Raw genomic sequence first — 17,805 nt, 5'->3', positions numbered from 1 at the left:
GGGTATCCTCTTTTGATTGTTCTGATAAAAATAAAGTATGATAACGTAGCTAACATTAAAATAATAGAGATGGATCCATCGAGTCTTTAATGTTGATATAATAATAATCAAGATAAACAAGAGGGAGATGGGTAGAAAGGTGTCCAAATAAACAACAGTGTCCTTAGTCACCAGTTACTCACTCACATGTCCCACATCACAATCAATTATCTTTTATTAGACCCTCCGTCTTCCCCAATTGAACATTTATGTCAAGCTTGTAATTAACAAACCAACATAACCTAAATGTATCAAACATTGAGAAACTCGTCAGTTTCATTTCGGTAGAGTAGTAAGAGTTGCCCAAACTTAAAACTGAAAAATTCAGCATTTGTTGGACACCTGGGAAAGCAACTACAAAACCGGCTGATGATTACACCATTTGGACCGTGTGAAGTCTAGCACATAATAACTCACATCTGGCATTTTAGCTGCTAAATATTTTGGTTCTCTGCAATTTGGCGCAGTGTTTTATCAAGGTTTGTTTACTTAAAACTCTCTGCCTGCTGTATTGAGGCTGAAAGATCAAGGTAGACTCCACATGAAACTCCCAGAGCATATGCTGAATTCATCGGTCTCTCCCATAAGGCAACGACCGCTTTCCTGCTGAGCCTTAGTGGGGTTTACTTCGGTGTGATTGATACTCGTGATATCCTCACCTCTTTATTGAAAATGCATCATTAAGTTTAAAAAAACTTCCTGAAAAAGCACAACATGTGATTCCCAAAAGTATTTACCAGCTTTGAAGTGAGAATCATTTAAAATATGAGATCCGAGATGAATATTTGAAAGGATTACACAGGATGTACCCCAGCTCTGTTTGGTCACTAGATGAGCTGACCATTTTGCACTCTGATGAAAACTGATAAAAACAATTAATTCAATTTTTGAAACAAACTCCAGTGCAAATGTAATTTCCACCAGCCCCACACAAAAGCTTTATTGTGTTACTTTAGGTGTCAATGTACCCTATTTTCATTTTCCAGCATTGCACTGATTCTGTCATTCACCTGGATGGCTAAAGATTTCCCTCACTATCCTCATATTACCCCCAACCACACCCAGACCCCCACAAGGAAGCTCTGACTGACACACTTGCTCTTTATGCCCCGTCTCTCGGTATGTTACTTTATTTTCCTATGTTTATCTGTTTCTCCATCACTTTCTTCCCCCTCTACTGCCAGCAAGATCCTCATGTGATTGGAGTCTAACTTTCTGGGAGAAGGGTGATGGCACAGACCCAGTGCTAATAGTCTGTTTCTATCTGAGAGCTGCTCAGTATGTGTGAGCAATAGATATGAGAACATCAATCAAAAGGTGCTGTTAATGTCCCGAGGTTGGGTTGACTTGTGTTTGGCTCAACAGTTGTGCACTTCATCCAGATTTGTGGCAAGTAAAGCGAGAGGAGGAAACAAAGAGGAAAAGGGGGGCAGAGCAGTGAAAGCATAATAGGAAGAGGGATCATAAGTGGAGATAAGACAGGGGCACCTCAGACTGGAAGTGTGAGTAAGTGTTAAATAAATACAAATAATTTCCTCTCTCTATCAACTACTCATGCCTTTGTGCATTTAGCACACTGGTGGCAATTAGCCCAGTCTTACAAACAATTTCTTCTCATACACCTGCAACACTCAATGGTAGAACTAACCAATTACTCAAAATGATCTCAATACCAGTTTCAGATTAGACCTGACTGATTGAAGTGAGAACTGTCTCACCCTGCTCAGGCTCTGACCTCTTGGCATCTGCAATACTAGAGATATTTAGTAAAAATGCAGCAGTATGTGCAGATTAAGGGGTCAAAAGTGTTCATGTTTTAAAAAGATTAGGTTAATTTAGATTTTTCCTCCTGAGGCGCACAGTCGCTGCTTCCCAGCATGGGGATCCTAAAGTCTACAGAGACGAAATTGAGATATAAGTACTGGTACTGTACTGGATCGTCTGTACTTGTCTACATATTAGTGAGGGATTTTGAAAGACTTTATAACGTAACTTAATCCTTATGTAAAGTGGCCAACTTTTTACTTCAAACTGCCTTAAGTGTTTTTTTTCTATTCTATCATGTGAAGGGTACATACATGTCTATATCCAAATGATGTTATATCTAAATGATGAATGAGGGCCTGCTGGGATTACATGTACACTATACATCTGGAAAAAAAAATATATATATATACAGCTACAGCATGTGCCACAGACTTCTAGAATAGTGCAGTTAAATAACAGGGTTTCTGCAGCTACAGAAACACCATGTGAAGGCATGTAGATATTTTTAAATCCAGGTTAAAAACATTTCTTTTCTCATGTGTCTATGCATGAAATCTGCATGGTATCTTTTAACTTATCTTGACTGTTGCCTGTTTTTTTAAATTCATTTAAAGTTCCCATGGCATGGTATAGTAGCGGCACTTTAAATGGGCTTTCGGAGCCTTCAGGATGTTATACCCCCAGGCGTTCTCAAAATTCACCCGAAAAACGCAGATTTGGCCACTTAGAAGAAAGCCGCATTTCAGAGCTCTCTCCAGTGCCCTGTTTTCCTAATGAGAAGCAAGGAGGAGCGCGAGGGGTGTGTCATGGCTGAATGGGGGCGTGTCTGATTCTCTGTTTTGGCTCCGCGCATGTTAGCTGCCTGCTAGTAGGAAAAAAAAAAATAGAAATGGCAGGTGAGCAAACCATCGTACTGTTCGCCTTCGACCCGGAATCGGACCCTGAAGCCGAGGCGCAGGCAGTTCAGCAACAAACTGCAGATCAGCAGCGCCTTCAGCAAAACGTCTCAGAATGGTGAGTTTGAAATGTTATGTCTGGAAACGTTTATAGTTGGGTCGGTTCGAACCACTGAGGTGCGCAGATACAAGCAGTGGCTTAGCCTACGGTAGCCTAATTAGAGCAGAAATTGTAGTCACTACATCAGGACTACCTAAAATATTATTTTTGCTTACAAAACGTATAAGTTCCCAACTTATTTTGTAATGTGGGCACGTATTTGCAGTGCTAACATTAGTGAGTATGGCTGCTGGCATCTCCAGTCTCTACACCAAGTAACTTTCTCAATGTCGCCTTGCATTGTACAACAGTAACACTGCCAAAGTTTTTCCCATAGTACACATTGCCAACATGCAAATGATTCTCCACCCAGTGTTGACATAAGGGGAGCGATTTATAACCAAGTTTGCTAGACAAAAAGGTTTACATGCTGTAATATACAAAAAAAAAAAACATACCTCATCATATCCTGACCAAGTGCTGGATCCAAAGTGTAACTACACGGAATGAAACTTATGCCACATATTTCTGTGTACACCTTTTTTAGTAGCCTGTCTTCACTGGGAACAGCCAGCTGTTCGTTGCCCATGTAGTTATACAGTAGAATATGGCATGCAAAAAACATGATAGTATTATGACCAGCATGTAATTATTCTCCATGCTCACATGTTAACTCATTTACTTGCCACTAAAGATGTTTGATTGTTATATTTGCCGGCATTACCTGAAAACAGAATATCATTACACTGCCTTTTTTTTTAAAATAATAGGTGTCAATGTGGAATTTGCGAGATAATGCCCACAGAAAGGGAGAATAGATGCTGCATGGAGATCCCTCAGGTAACACTGTAAACATTTGGATCTACCTGTTTGGCAGTTTACGCCTGAGAAGAACCCATCGGTAAGCGTTGTAAAATAATCACTCATAGCCACATACATAAGAGTTTACAGTACACCCACCCAACAGAGCCTGATAATTCAACTATGCAGACAGTATGAAGAGTGTTTGTAGATTTATTTACAAGACATTATAAAAACACAATCAAGAATAATCCATAGGAATATGTAAATATGTACAACATAGCAATAACAGAAGAACAACAACATTCTCTGCAAGTGTAATTTTTTCTATCTGTTCTTCCAGGCGCTTCAGGCATTTGGCCTACAGGCAGTTCGTGGCGTGGTGCTGGGGCTTTTTGGGTCGCTGGATCAGAGTGGTCATTCCTGCCTGTGTGATCCTGCGTATCCGTGCCAAGTACCCCGATGATGAAGGACACTGCACCGGGTTTAGACTGCCTCGCGTGTGAAAAATTAGGTCCATCAGGACATCCACATACCCTTTCACACAGAACATTCATACACACTGTACACACACAACATTTGTATATTTCAGTTAGTCATTTGTACATTTCAATGTTTATTTATATATTTATATTTGTTCTATATATATATATATTTATGTTTGTTTAGATTTCTATTTCTCACATTTTTTGTATTCCTATTTGTTGGAATTAACCTCAGTAAATTTGATAAAGGCAAAAGTAGTTGGACTTGAATTCTTGAACTTTTGAGGTCTTACCAAAGGTTGGCTTAGTCTTTTGACGTTTGACTGTGCACTCCCCCTTCTTGGATTTGGGAAAGGAGATTTTGAAGAGAGGTACACCGTCTGCTGTCTGGGCCTGTGGTCGGTTCGCATTTTCATTAAAGTGGATCGCCGCCAAGTACAGTCTGAAAGAACAAGAAACAATGTGTAAAAGGTGTTTCTCACAGAATTTTCATTTGTCATGGTGGTGGGGGTTAGCTGGTAGAGACACATGCATCATCATGGGAGAGCATATGAAAAGCTCTTTTCCAAAATGCTATAGAAGCTGTTCTTATTACTTTTTAAAAAAAAATCTGATTTCAAGCATCAGGAAAGTGATATCAGCTGAGATAGCATTTGAAACATTTAAATGCTGCTTTTAATGGTAGTAACAAAAAAAACAATATTTTTGAAAGTAGTTATAAAACATTTTGGAAAAAGCTTTTCATATATTGTGAAGTTTCATAGGAACTATGATCTGAAAACCCCCTAAAAGTATACATTTTTTGGTAAATCAAATATAAATTACATTCACAAGACAATCTTTTCAGGGGACCTGGTCTAGGTGTTTTGTGCCTTATAGTGCGGGAGAAACCCGGCTCAATTATGACATTTCAGACAACAAAAACTTTCAACAACTACAAGGTAAAACATCTCACCTGCAAAGCATTCCAGTATAGAGAAAGACAACATTCTTCGGTGTGGCTGCAGTCCTATTTACAGACAATGGGGTCAGTCTGGCAGGCAGCATCCCTGCTCCGGGATGTCTGGACGTGAGCACTTGATGTGCTGGCCAGTGAAGAGTGAACCTGATGCAGACAGAGAGCACACATCTCATGGGTCGAAAGCTGAGCATTACACTCGTGATAAACTGACGTGTCACGACAGATTTGAAGTCAAAACTGTGTTCGAATTGACAGATACATAATGGTGTATGTTCGAGGGTAGTCAGCAAATGTTTGCTAAACATCCTTCACCTAGCCACAACACCCGATCGCATATCACACACGAAATAGCAGAAACGACTCGACGTTAAAAAAAAGTCACCAAACCGTAACAAATGCTTACAAAATATAAAGTCACCAATCTAAAGAAAGGCTTACAAAATATGAATTGTTATCGTCGGGCGTCATTTTCCGTGTAACAGACGTCTAGCCGCAGAACATAACTAGACTTGCTTACCTAAGTATTCATGCTGTATGTAGTCCCCTACACGTAAGATACTTGGTCAAAAGACAAATGTCTTGTTTTACAACCAATTTTCCAAATCTAACCAGTTTAACAGAGTATTGGTTTTGTAGCGCAGTGTAGGTTTCATGGATAAATACCTCCACAGCTAATGTTGGCTAGTTAGCTGGTACCCATAAAGTAGCTAGCGGCTAGCAAATAATTATGACTTACTTGATCGGTGTGGGTAGCTGATGGACCGGCAAGGCTTGGCACTGATCCAGGCTTCAACTTCAGGTGTAGGGTTGTGAAAGCATTCCTCTGAAATGTGTCGCGCAAACACTGACGCTCTTTGGAACATGCATGGGCACCTGTCCCTCTAAATGAAATTAGCCATTCCGTTTTCAAAGGGACAGAGGATGGAAGCGGAAACATATTCTTCTCTTCATCTTCACATCCTGGCACTGTACATTTCGCATGGTAAAGTCGTTTGGAAGCCATTGCTGTATCTTCTGTGACTGTCTTCAGTCGTGGCGAGTCTCGGTCTACTCCACATGAGTTGGGCGGGTAAGATACAGGTAGTTTACCAGCAGTGGGTGGAGACAGAGGGCGTGGCGGAGAGAAGGGGTGGGAAATTTTGATGAGCTCTATCCTGGCATGACGTCATGCCAGGAGCCTTGAGTCAACGAGACAATTCGAGGCGCTCTGTTCAAAACACGGAGGAAATGCTGTACTGCTCTGTGAATACATTTCGCAATTTCTACTCACTGGGGTGACTTAAGGAGGCTAGAGAAACTCATTTTAAGGCTCAAAAACCTCTGAAATGGAAATTTTCATGCCATGGGACCTTTAAATGATTTTATTTGTTTCTCTTTATATTCTTTTATGTGTTTTAATGCTTCTTCCACTCCCTGCTGCAATGCTTTTATTTCATGTAAAGCACTTTGAATTGTTTGTACATGAAATGTGCTATATAAATAAATTTGATTTGATGAGTCTTTGTTGATCTGAGTGAAAATCTACATGGGTTTGTATGAAGCCTATTGAATGGTTTCATATTCAGGTAAAGTGAGATGATAAAAGAAGAGCTTGAAAATTTGTGTGAGGAAACATTACAAATGTAGGTGAGATGCATTGTTTTCTACAATGAAGCAATTAAAATCTAATCATGCTCTGTGGCATGTATAAAAACTGTGCAAAGATAGGTTAATCTGATTTTGTTTCAAGATGGCAAGAGTAAATGATCAAAGGCTGTGGTCCTACATTCCTTGTAGGTCTGTGGAAACTGAGGTAGAGAACAGTAATCTGGGAACTAGTACAGGTCGCTGCTTAAGCAGTACCAGTGAAGTACCAGGACTCTATAATCTATAAAACTATTACCTCTCAAACATATCTTAACCAAACATGCAGTGCTGATTGATAAACCAATTGATTCAACAGCTGGACCAGTCCAAATACACGACTCCGTCCTAAGTTACTCATGCACCCAAATTACTTGAAGCTTCGTACTGTGACAGGCTCTAAATGGCAAAGGCCAGATAGCCACAGAGTGGATTAGTTCTATTTGCCAACAGTAAAACATTAGCTGGGACACATTCTTATTTAAAAGTTTCACTGTATTCTAACTATTTGGCAGCAGTGGGTAGGTTTAACTTTTAAAGACTTTCATGATAACATAATTTGTGTGGTGGAACATGTTGTACTATCGAATAATGGGATGATCCATAATGAAGGCCTTGCAGTGAAGGAGATGCCTGAAGAATTAAAGCCTGTGCTCAGCTTCACTGTGAAAAGTTAACTTTATTAAGGCCTGAATAATACATTTATACCTAAGTGCATTGTGAAGAAATGGGCAATGAGCATGTTCAGCTCTTAATTCATACAGAATGATGGTTTCTATGACAAGCCAAGGTGCTTTTCAAAGCATTTTGAATTACACAGAAAGGTCCAAATATTTTTACATTTTCACACTGTCAACTGGCATACTTTCTGACATTTTCTCTTGTTTACACAAAGTTAAAATGGAACTACAGGGACTCTCCATAAACATTTTTTTTATGTGTATAAGAAAATCACTGCAATCCTGAAAAAGATGGAGCAGTTCCAGTTCAAAATCTAGGTTGGTGATGTATTTGCTTTCACAGCGTTGGAGAACATTCTGTCTGACAATGACCTGATCTTGACAGGCCTGAATGTTTGACCCCCACAGTAGGGGAAGTGGTGGTTCTGCTATGTTGGGGGATGCTTTTTGATGGCATGGGATGAATTACTTGTCCTCTTAAGGGGATAGGTCACAGCAAATCAATACAGTTCTTCTGAGTTATCACCTTTTTATCTTTTGATCAGACATTTCCATCCTGATGGAAGAGATCTATTCCAGGATGTCAACACCTGATATGTAGAGATGTTGTGGTGTACTAATATTCTGACTACAGTAAAAAGCCTCTTTTCTTCTGCACGCTTCGTATTTCCTGTTCATAAGCTCTTTGTTCTGAAGGTCTGGGATAGACATGCATGTGTGTAATCAAGCTTCTCTGAGAGTGTAGGCCAAGTTCTGGGTTTTCCTTCACTTAAAAGCACACTTTCCTTGGTGAAAAACACTCCAACAAAGATGGATACAAACCAAGTCCGTATATATCAATTTTTACAAACCCATTTTATGATATATGAGCAATACTATGGGCTCCAAATAAGCCTTTACTTTGAAAGGGTTCAATTTGATTTGGAGATTAATTTTGCTTCTCGAGGGCAATATTCTTTGATATTCCTAATGCTGCATATTTTATCTGTAACTTTTGATGGCGATCTGGATGTGGATCTGGATCCAGGATATTTTATTCAGTCTTGACGAAGGCATGTAGTCTCAGACTGCTTTTATCTTGTTTTCACTTCCATCATGTTATGTTTCTTTGAATGTTTGCCTATTTGCTGGCAAAATTATTCTAAAAGTAATGGATGGGTTTGCATGAAAGATTTAGCAGAGGTAAGGTATGGCCCATCTTAGTCAGGATGAAAGTTGGATATAGATCCAGCGCCGGATCTGGATCCCCAAAATCTTCATTTAGCCCTGGTAGAGGTATACAGTCTCAGATTGCCTTTGTTTATATGCCACACATCCATCTGTAACCAGACAAGCCAACACTCGAAAATACACTTATTCTAGGTATCGTGATCAAAGAATTAGCTGATCACGTATAGTATCAAGAATAACAGACCTGTTTTAAGCCCATTAATAGTGTCATGGTGAAATCACAGGGTGGATGGCAAACTGTACCTATACTGTAAGGAGATTTTGATACCCTCGAGAGGAAAATGCACTTTGCTTTAAAATACTGATTCATGATTACCAGGTTGAACAAAGAGCAGCCACTCCTTTAATTTTAAAAATAAATAAGGTTAGAAACAGTGTTAGCTAAGTTAAAAAAGTTGTTAACTTAAGTAACTGGAGACGACTGAATGAGTTGTCCCATAAATTTAAAAAAATAATAATAATAATTTTTATGAGTCAAAGAGAGTGAGGAACAGAAACCAGGAATTTTGCTTTGAAGCCATTGTGCTCAGCTCAACTTATTCTTTTGGGGTTGACCATAAAGACCTTGGTCAGCCCTCCTGGGCCACATTTCAACATTAAACTGAGCTGAGCTGCCTAGTTTGGGCCCACCACTGCTCTAGGCCATGTGGATAAATTGCCCATGTCACACCTGTTCATATTTCTTGTCTGTATCAGCACAGGGCAGGAGGTCTATACAGGGGAAATAAATGTGGCGACACAAGAAGAGGGAAAAGCAAACATTGGCATATGTTGCATCAATCTTATGTCACACAGATTCAGTAGGTTGTTTGTGTACATGCCAACAAGAAAGGTATTTAAAACTTGTGTATATGGGTGATTACAATAAGCCTGAAGAGATTAATTGGCAATCGTGGTGATTGAATTATTCTGATGTATGAGTTAAAGATAAGTAAGCTAGAGAAAAATGGGCTCAAGAGAAAGGTTAAAGTGAATATGTAAAATCACTTTTTCTGTGCTTGAGAATTTCTTTTTGAGTGTCTGAGGTCACTACCACCTCAGAAATCCCAATATAACACAACCCTGCTATTTTATATAGAGGTATTTTTCAAACCTGGGCCAGTTGAGTGCATGACTCGAAATTACTTTTGCACCAAAAAGAAGCATCAGTACCAGCTGTTTGTGACCAAACTGGGAACAAACTAATTGGAAGTATTAGAGGAAAAAGAATATCAACATTTTCAGTTTGGTCAACAAGACCAAAGGCAGATTAAAGATCAGATTTGAATGTTACAGTTATTAAGAATGATTTACCTTTACTTTCTTTTTGAATTCCTACTTATGATTCCTCACTGCTGGCTGTGACAAAAAGAACAATTCGTCTGCTCTCTGTTTTCACTTTACAGTTACTTATAAGTGCTCCTTACTGGCTTAAATCCGACTTAGCAACAGTGTGGGTGAATATCAAAATTCAACACAAGCCTGACATCCCATTTACAGAACTTCAAAAGGCCTTAACACCTCTTTTTTCCTCACTTTTCAGCCCACTAGTATTGTTTGCTGCAAGCCAAGGAAAATCTACTGAGGCTCTCGCCAAATCCACTTGCCAAATGCAGACACTCTACAAAATATGCTGAACAAAGACCTACTGTGTTGACTTAACTGCAACAGTGAAGCTTGCAAAGGAACATGGTGGCCTGAAAATTAGGGATGGAAATGAATGATTTGCACAGTTAATATTTGGCAGGAACAGAGAGTATGAGAGTGAGTCTGAGACCCTTCTTTGAAAGATAACAGCACAGATACAGCATATTACCTAGGTACAAGACTGTATTTACACACAAACATGGAGTGACACTGCTGGGTATAACGTTGACTTCATAAATTACCAAGCTTGAGTAACAACACTGACTCTAAAAAGTTATCATAATAAGCTGCAAAACGGCACTTCTTTGCATCAGTTGCAAACCATAAAGGTGAAATTAACATTAAGAAAAGCATTTTTCTCATGTTTCGCAGCACAATATTCTTCTCTCTCCATTTTTCTTGGCATATTTTAGGATTGTTTTAAATATTTTCTGGCATACGGACTGGATGAATGAAGCCTTTCCCTGCCTCCAGTTTCTTTCTCTGCCACACGCTCACTTACTTTTACCTTCTTTACCCTGCATTTGACTTTGCTAAGCTGTTAAAAATGAGAAACAAATCTAAACAACTGATTAGCCTGTAATCAGTCCCTTCACATCTGAGGACACAAGCGGAGAGAGCCTAACTGTGAATCAACCTGTTTTGCTCTGCAGTCTGACAGTAGAATGGAAAAAAAAAACTCAAATTCATCCTTGAAACATTGGCTAAGACAGCTCATCTTCTGCTCTTAAGTGTTACAGAAGTGGTGCCCACAAACTATTTGAAAGGTTAAATCTTTAGCCAGCGAAAAACATGGGTCGTGTTAATGTGGCATTAGGCGTGAAATTTAAAAGTTTACAAAATGTCACTCAAGATCTCAAAGTGAGATGCACCCACATGAGGTATTGGTCTTATGAGTTGAATGGTGGCTATGTCGCTCTGCCATTGGCAGCTTGGGAGAGACAAAGGTATATTTGTTCACAGTTATTGTTAGAAAAAACCAAGTCATCAAAACTCTGACTCTTTAAAGCCTTCATCATCAATTGCCAGTTTAGGAATCCTCTATGGAGTCGCCTTTCATTCTCAATGTCAGAATAACATAATTGATGCTATGCAGGATATAAGAAGATCACAATACCTTTCCCTGTAATATTTGTAATGTATTTAATGAAATGCACATTCAAGGAATAGTCACAGCCCGCAAGGCCAAGAATGCTTTCAGCTCAGGTTTGATTGCAAAAGACATTCAAGTATTTGGAACAGTGGTGCACTGTTTTACTGTGCAGACTGTAATGTCACAATCATTAGAAGAAAGCCATTGCAAAAATCTGTAACAGATATTACAGTAACTGATGTATTTAGGAAAAAAGTCCTGGGTATTGATGGTGTTGAAATAGAACATTATATTCACAATGATGAAAGGTGCCTTTAGAGAACAAAGGGTACAGCATTCCATAAAAATAACACCTTTCCAACTGCTAAGAACGGGAGTGGAACAATCATTCTTTGAGCTACTGTTTCAGCTTAAAGATACGATAATCACCCGAAACAAATCTCAAAATCCACAAATGACTACTTTAAGTAGTTAAAGCCTGAACATTTTAGCATGGATCTTACAGTCCACACAGCTTAACTGTCAGCAATCTGTGGACAGACATCGAAAGGGCAGTGGCAGAAGACTCTCTCAGAACTAAAAGACATCTGCAGGAAAACCGGGTAAAAGTTCCCAAAACTGGTTTCAAAGTTCCCAAAGAACTGGAAGACAAACATTTTTTGTTTTATTTTTTACAAGTTGTAGTAGTTTAGAAAGAAAGGGCTACTAAGAAGTGATCATGCAACTTTTGCACACCATCATAGAATATGCAAGCAAGGATGAAGTATAAAATATCATCACTACATGCAATCAAACTAAGCTGTTACTGGCTTCTTTACTAGGCTGATTTTTATTGCAAGGTATTGAGGAAATGAATGAGAAAGGAGGGGAAAGATTGGCTGTGTGCAAAATCAATTTTTGAGCATTTACTTCTATGGGTCAAACTTCTGACCAATGAAACGTGCTCTGCTGTTGTGCGTGCATTGCTACTTTATACTTTGAAAAGGAATTATTGAAAGTTCAGCAAGTGTTATTGATTTTCTCTGGACTTTACTTTCCTGTTTCATCACCCCATACATTGTGCACTTTTCTACAACCAGTTTTTTTAACTGGCCCATCACAGTCTGACTGGAAACATTTGCAGTCAATCACATTTTCATTTAAACTCATTCTCATTCTATTATTACATTTCTGTGAAAATCAGTGCGCAAGTATTTTCTCACTGCCTTCTTTCAATACCTCACTCACCGGAATGGGCATTCTCTTCCTTTCTCCTCTGTTATACTGTAAAGACTGCGACAATTTCAGGCTGATGTGATCACGTCTGACCCCTTGCAGATCAGCCTTTGCAGAGTTCTGTCATCCTTCTGGTCCATCCATCCATCTATCCACTGATCTGTCTGTTTCTTCCTCATCTCTCCTCTTTCCTGACAGTTTTCGTGCCTAAGAGTCCAGCGCCCCACCCTTATGCTTTTAAGTCCTATCTCTTTAAACTTGAACAGGACCCGAGTGAGAAGTAAAAGTAGACAGGTGGCTTCTGAATAATTGATGATCCATCTGTTTGAAATTCTTTTCCAAGGCAAGAGAAGAACACAACCTGAATGTATTTTAGAGAAGATGGAGAAGTCGTGCGTAGGTGGTTAGGACCTCTGAGCATTGGCTAAACTCAAATGGAGTTATGAGACAACATAGAAAAACACAGAACTGTATATTTATGGCTATTTAAGAAATGGAATTTCTATCCATGTGTTATTCAAAGATTTCTGTTTGCTGTGCTTCCATTTGTTCAGAAATCTTTGGAAGCACATTGCATTAGCGGATAAAAGTGCCAAATATTTACTCAGATACCCAGACAAACAAAAGACTAGACATAAGAAAAATATCAAAAAGACTATCAAGGCTGCAACATTTTCTTCCCTCTGCAATGTTAGAATTACTGTAGAGAAAAACAATCTCACTTCCAAAAAGGTTAGGATGCTGTGTAAAATATGAACACAAAACACTCTGAAACAATTTGCAAATGTCACAGAAAATGTTTAAAGGAATGAAAGACATTTTACAATTTGCTTATCTTGAATATTATGGCATCATCACACCTCAAATGGGTTGGGACAGGGGCAATAAAATGCTGGAAAAGTGAGTGGTGCTAAAAAAAAAAAAAAGAGTTGGAGGTAGTTTAGTAACTATTTAGGTTAATTGGGAACATGTCAGTAACATGACAAGAGCATCTTAGAGAGAGACTTTCTCTAAAGTAAAGATATGCAGAGATGAGCTGTCAGGGAAAAACTGCATGTCCGACGCCTTGCATATTTCAGCATGGCAATGCTGAACCACATACTGCATCTATTACAGCAGCATGGCTTTATAATCGAAGCACCTAGGTGCTTGACTGACCTGCTTGCAGTTTAAACTTTTCACCAATTGGAAACAACAGGTGAATGATAAAAAAGGGAAAAATATTACAAAGACAATGCAAGAATGTTGAGCAGCAGCTGGAATCATATATCAGATAAGAATGGGACAATATTATTTTCCCAAATGTCCAAGAGCTGGTCTTAATTCCCAGATGTTTATGGACTGTTAAAAGAAATGGGGTTGTTGATAAACATGGCGATGTCCCAAATAATTTGATACATGTCAGTGCCATCAAATTCAAAATGAGTTAACAATTTTCATGAAAAAGTAGGATATCATATTTTCAACACATTGTAAATAAAGTATTGATTTACGAGATTTGCAAATCGTTGCATTCTGGTTTTCATATTTTACAGTGTCACAGTTCTTTTGGAATAGGGGTTGTGATATACTTATGTACAATGAGTCCAAGTGTGGCCACAACTGCACTTTATGTCCTTTACTTTAGGTATCAGTTACTTTTGTGTAAACAGTTATTTAGCAACAGATAAGTCTTGTCAGTGGTAATGAGACCTGATTGGATTTGCTAAAGTTTCTTTGTGACTTAGTGACCATTTACATATATATATATATACATATATATCACATCCAGTGTCACTTAAGGCCTCAGTATGCTTCTCCGTCGCTATCCGTCTCCGTAGTCCGTCCTTTTGAAGTTCTCTGTCGTATACGCAAGGCAATTCACCTCCCGTAGTAGTAGTAGGTGTCGCTACGTTAGATCGTCTATCGTGAAAGTCGTTGATTGATTGTTTACCTTCCGGCTCCGTTTTACTCCTCACAGTGAACGATGGCGACAAAGAGAGAAAGACTGTTGTTGGAGTTGGAGCTTATTGATTTTGAAATGCAAATAATTTTGACCAAATGTTGACCGGCACACAGTAAACTCTTTCAAAAATAGCGGTGTTGTTGTTCTGAGAGGAAGGAGCTAAACCGGAAAAGTGATTCCGGAAATGACGTTGTTAGCCGACCAATCACAACCCTTGCGGTCTCCGTGAGTCTCCCTCTCCTCGACGGATAGATAGGAATTTTGTCCGACGCACGCAAGCGACGGAGAGCTCTCTCCGGAGACGGAGAGAGCTCTCCGTAGGCGACCATAAATCAGTCTTTAGTTTGATTTCTTTAGCTTTTTCATCCTTCAGCAGAAACATGAAACAAATCCTCTCAGAGTCTAATGGTTCAGCCCAAATATTAATACTTCTCAGATTTCCTTTAATCATGTATCTGATAGAAATGGGAGTACTATAAGTCTGACAGAGTGAGCCGTGATGGCATTTGAATAATCATTTTCACCAGTGTGCTACATAAAATAATTCAAAACACAACTTTTTTTATTTACCCTGAGCAATTTATTCATTGATTCTGTTGTAGAGTTCCAGTATGCAATGCATTAATATTGCACAAATCCACTATTAATAATAGTTACATGATGCAGTCTTTCTTTTATCTAATGCATCTGAGAAAGGCATTGCCTTCACATCAAAGTAAAGAAGACAGATGATGAGATCATTAATGGCTCTTAGACTATTTGGAGCTCATCAGAGTCTGGGCTGCATCAAAGGGTTGGTGGTTAAAGGGTAACATAATTAATTAATCTATTTGCTTAGCTGCTACACCCTCACAGGCAGTCTGTTTCTCAACATTAATAAAAAAAAGAAAAAGAAAAGAAAGAAAATAGGTACAGGAAAGCTGTCTAATGGCATGGATAATGAGATACCACAGATTAATCCTGTTTGGTGCCTGATGCACTAGAAATCAAGCTATTGAGAGTGATTGGACATCAAAATAACATGTCGGAAAGCTATAGTTAAGGACTTAAATATTGTCGTCTGCCACTGAGCACACAGAAATAGCAGTAGGAAGGATTCATTTGTAAATCAAGATGTCATGTAAATACAAAGACGTGCTGTTCTATAGCGGGTTGAACAAGAGGATAAACTTACAGGTTTAATCACTAACACAGCATTTTTTATTTATTAGTTTGAGAATTTACAATAGTCTTATAATTAGGTCAACTTGGTAAAAAATGCACTGGAAAACAGTTGCAAAAATGAAGATATTACCTTCTACACAATTGTCACAATTTAGAAATTGTAATATTTCTAGGCCACATTTCCTTTCATGTCATGTGATCAATGGAAAACAACAGCCAAGGAATATGTTTCTATCTTATAATTTACAAACATGGAATATGATTTGGACAGGTGGTATTTTTACCAGCAGAGATGTCGCAAGGTTGTGTGTTTCACAAACAAATGAAGAGATGCTGCAAGGAAACTGCGGATCCAACATATGTTTTCAACTGTTCAAATCACAGCAGAGTTTTCAAGCAGTCTCAATCAAAGTGTTTAACGCACTCCATGGTTTGCATGACAGTGCTTCTTCCACTGATCTGCACAAACGAAGCAATTGTAGCAAGTTCGCTTTAACTGAACTACGGTAAACCTTTCAATTTTGAACATACAGTTTCAACTTTGACAACAAAGTTCATACCCAATATGTGTTCCATGCATCAACATAGCTATTTTGTTTCTTTTCTTTTTTCCGCTGTCAAATAGCTGCTGAACGAAAAAACTACTTGGATTAGAAAAAGAGGAGGATTTGGCTTAAGCTGGTCAGCAAATTTAAGAAAGAAAAAAGGCTAACTTCATCACATCATCAAGCAGTTGTACATTCCCTCACAGCACAGAGAGGGTCTGATGAGTTAATTTAAGACAACCAGTCAAGGGGGTGAACCACAGAAGTGGAAGTCCTAAAAAGTCAGCAAGTCTTGAACCGGTGTTGAATGTGTAATGTGTTTACACCAGAAACATGGCATGATAAATTATGGTGGATAAAAGCCTGCATATATTTTAGAAGATGCTTGATTTTTGATGGACATATTTTCTCCCACATTGCAGTGCACAGCAGAAATTATGGAGGTATTCTAACCTGGAGAGCATGATTACAAAAAATATAAATATTACACTGACTGTAGATGGTTGTGAAACAACTATTTCAAAACTCCAATAAATACAAAATTACTGTGTCGATATCTGTATGGTTTCTGTCAGTAACATTCCAGCTCAGACTCCAGACTCAGTTTGGCAGACATTTACTTGTACTATTTGTATTATTTTCTACTGACCATTTAAGACTATTTCAGAAAACACAGAAAAAAGATCATAGCATATGCTGCATGTACATTGAACTAAGCTTTAGTATGTAACTGTAACACAGCTAAGTTCTTGTGAGTCATTTTGAATTACCACCTGATATGATGAAATTTAGTTCAAGCAGCATGGAAAATGTTTTACTTCCCATGTCCCGCCGGAATCTTAATCCTGTCTGAGAGTCTCTGTGTAGCTTTTGGCAGTAACTTCAGTCCAGAAATTTCACACATGGCAGATTTGCACAAGTTTATAAAAACAAAACCACAAGACCTCGAGGAACCCAAATAACAAAAGTTGTGTGTAAACAGCTTAGCAGCTCAATGTAATGCCTGTTCTTTCATAATTAAATAATATAAACTTGTGGTAGCTTTTACTGTTGCTTGTTCTTATGTTGTTTCATGACCAAAAGCACATTCACTGGACTATCAGGGTAAATAATAGTCAAACTTTTTAAGTAAATAATTCATCAAGTTTAACTATACGGTTTATTGTTTCATTGTAAAAGAATGAATGTAGTCCTCCCTAGTATACACATACATGCAAGAGTGTGTGTTCTGGGTACTGAGTACGATGGATTCGGGCCAGCAACAGATTGTGTTCCATGTCAAATGCATTTGACCTACTCAACCCAGGGGGCAGACACACTGAGACGCATGCAAACACACACCTGCACAGCTATGCAGAGGCAGACAGGCAAATCGAGAAGAGGGAAAATACGGCTTTCTTTTTCCTTGCTATTTCAGTCCGGGCACACTCCCTTCGCTATTTCCACATCTCCTTCACAATGTCCTGAGCCTGTCTGCAGGCGTCAGTTATGACACATCAAAGTCAATGTTACTGCCAAAATGTCAAGATGATGAAATGACAACAAACACAGAGGCCATAAAAAGGAAAGAAAGATATATACTGAAGATGAGAGGTGCAGAGCTGGGAGTTAGACAGATGCCGATCTAAGATCTAC

General features: G+C 38.7%; 1 protein-coding gene and 2 long non-coding RNA genes across 3 annotated transcripts in view; 1 reads left to right on the top strand and 2 right to left on the bottom strand.

Annotated features, from left to right (window-relative positions):
- The window catches only part of cdh13 (cadherin 13, H-cadherin (heart)), a 394,183-nt gene that overhangs the window by 55,604 nt on the left and 320,774 nt on the right, over window positions 1-17,805 (bottom strand). The gene's annotated exons all lie outside the window — the stretch shown is intronic.
- Window positions 2,729-4,004, top strand: LOC142383703 (uncharacterized). Its single transcript, XR_012770000.1, has 3 exons — window positions 2,729-2,820; window positions 3,573-3,703; window positions 3,947-4,004. It is a non-coding gene; the product is annotated as an uncharacterized LOC142383703 (long non-coding RNA).
- On the bottom strand, window positions 4,083-5,095 carry LOC142383704 (uncharacterized). Its single transcript, XR_012770001.1, has 3 exons — window positions 5,044-5,095; window positions 4,382-4,530; window positions 4,083-4,165 (listed from the first exon to the last, which is right to left on the bottom strand). It is a non-coding gene; the product is annotated as an uncharacterized LOC142383704 (long non-coding RNA).

The sequence above is a fragment of the Odontesthes bonariensis genome, chromosome 7, assembly GCF_027942865.1.
Source record: "Odontesthes bonariensis isolate fOdoBon6 chromosome 7, fOdoBon6.hap1, whole genome shotgun sequence".
Classification (NCBI taxonomy): Eukaryota; Metazoa; Chordata; class Actinopteri; order Atheriniformes; family Atherinopsidae; genus Odontesthes; species Odontesthes bonariensis.
Note: the sequence above shows the minus strand (reverse complement) of the source record. Positions and strands in the feature narration are given on the sequence as shown.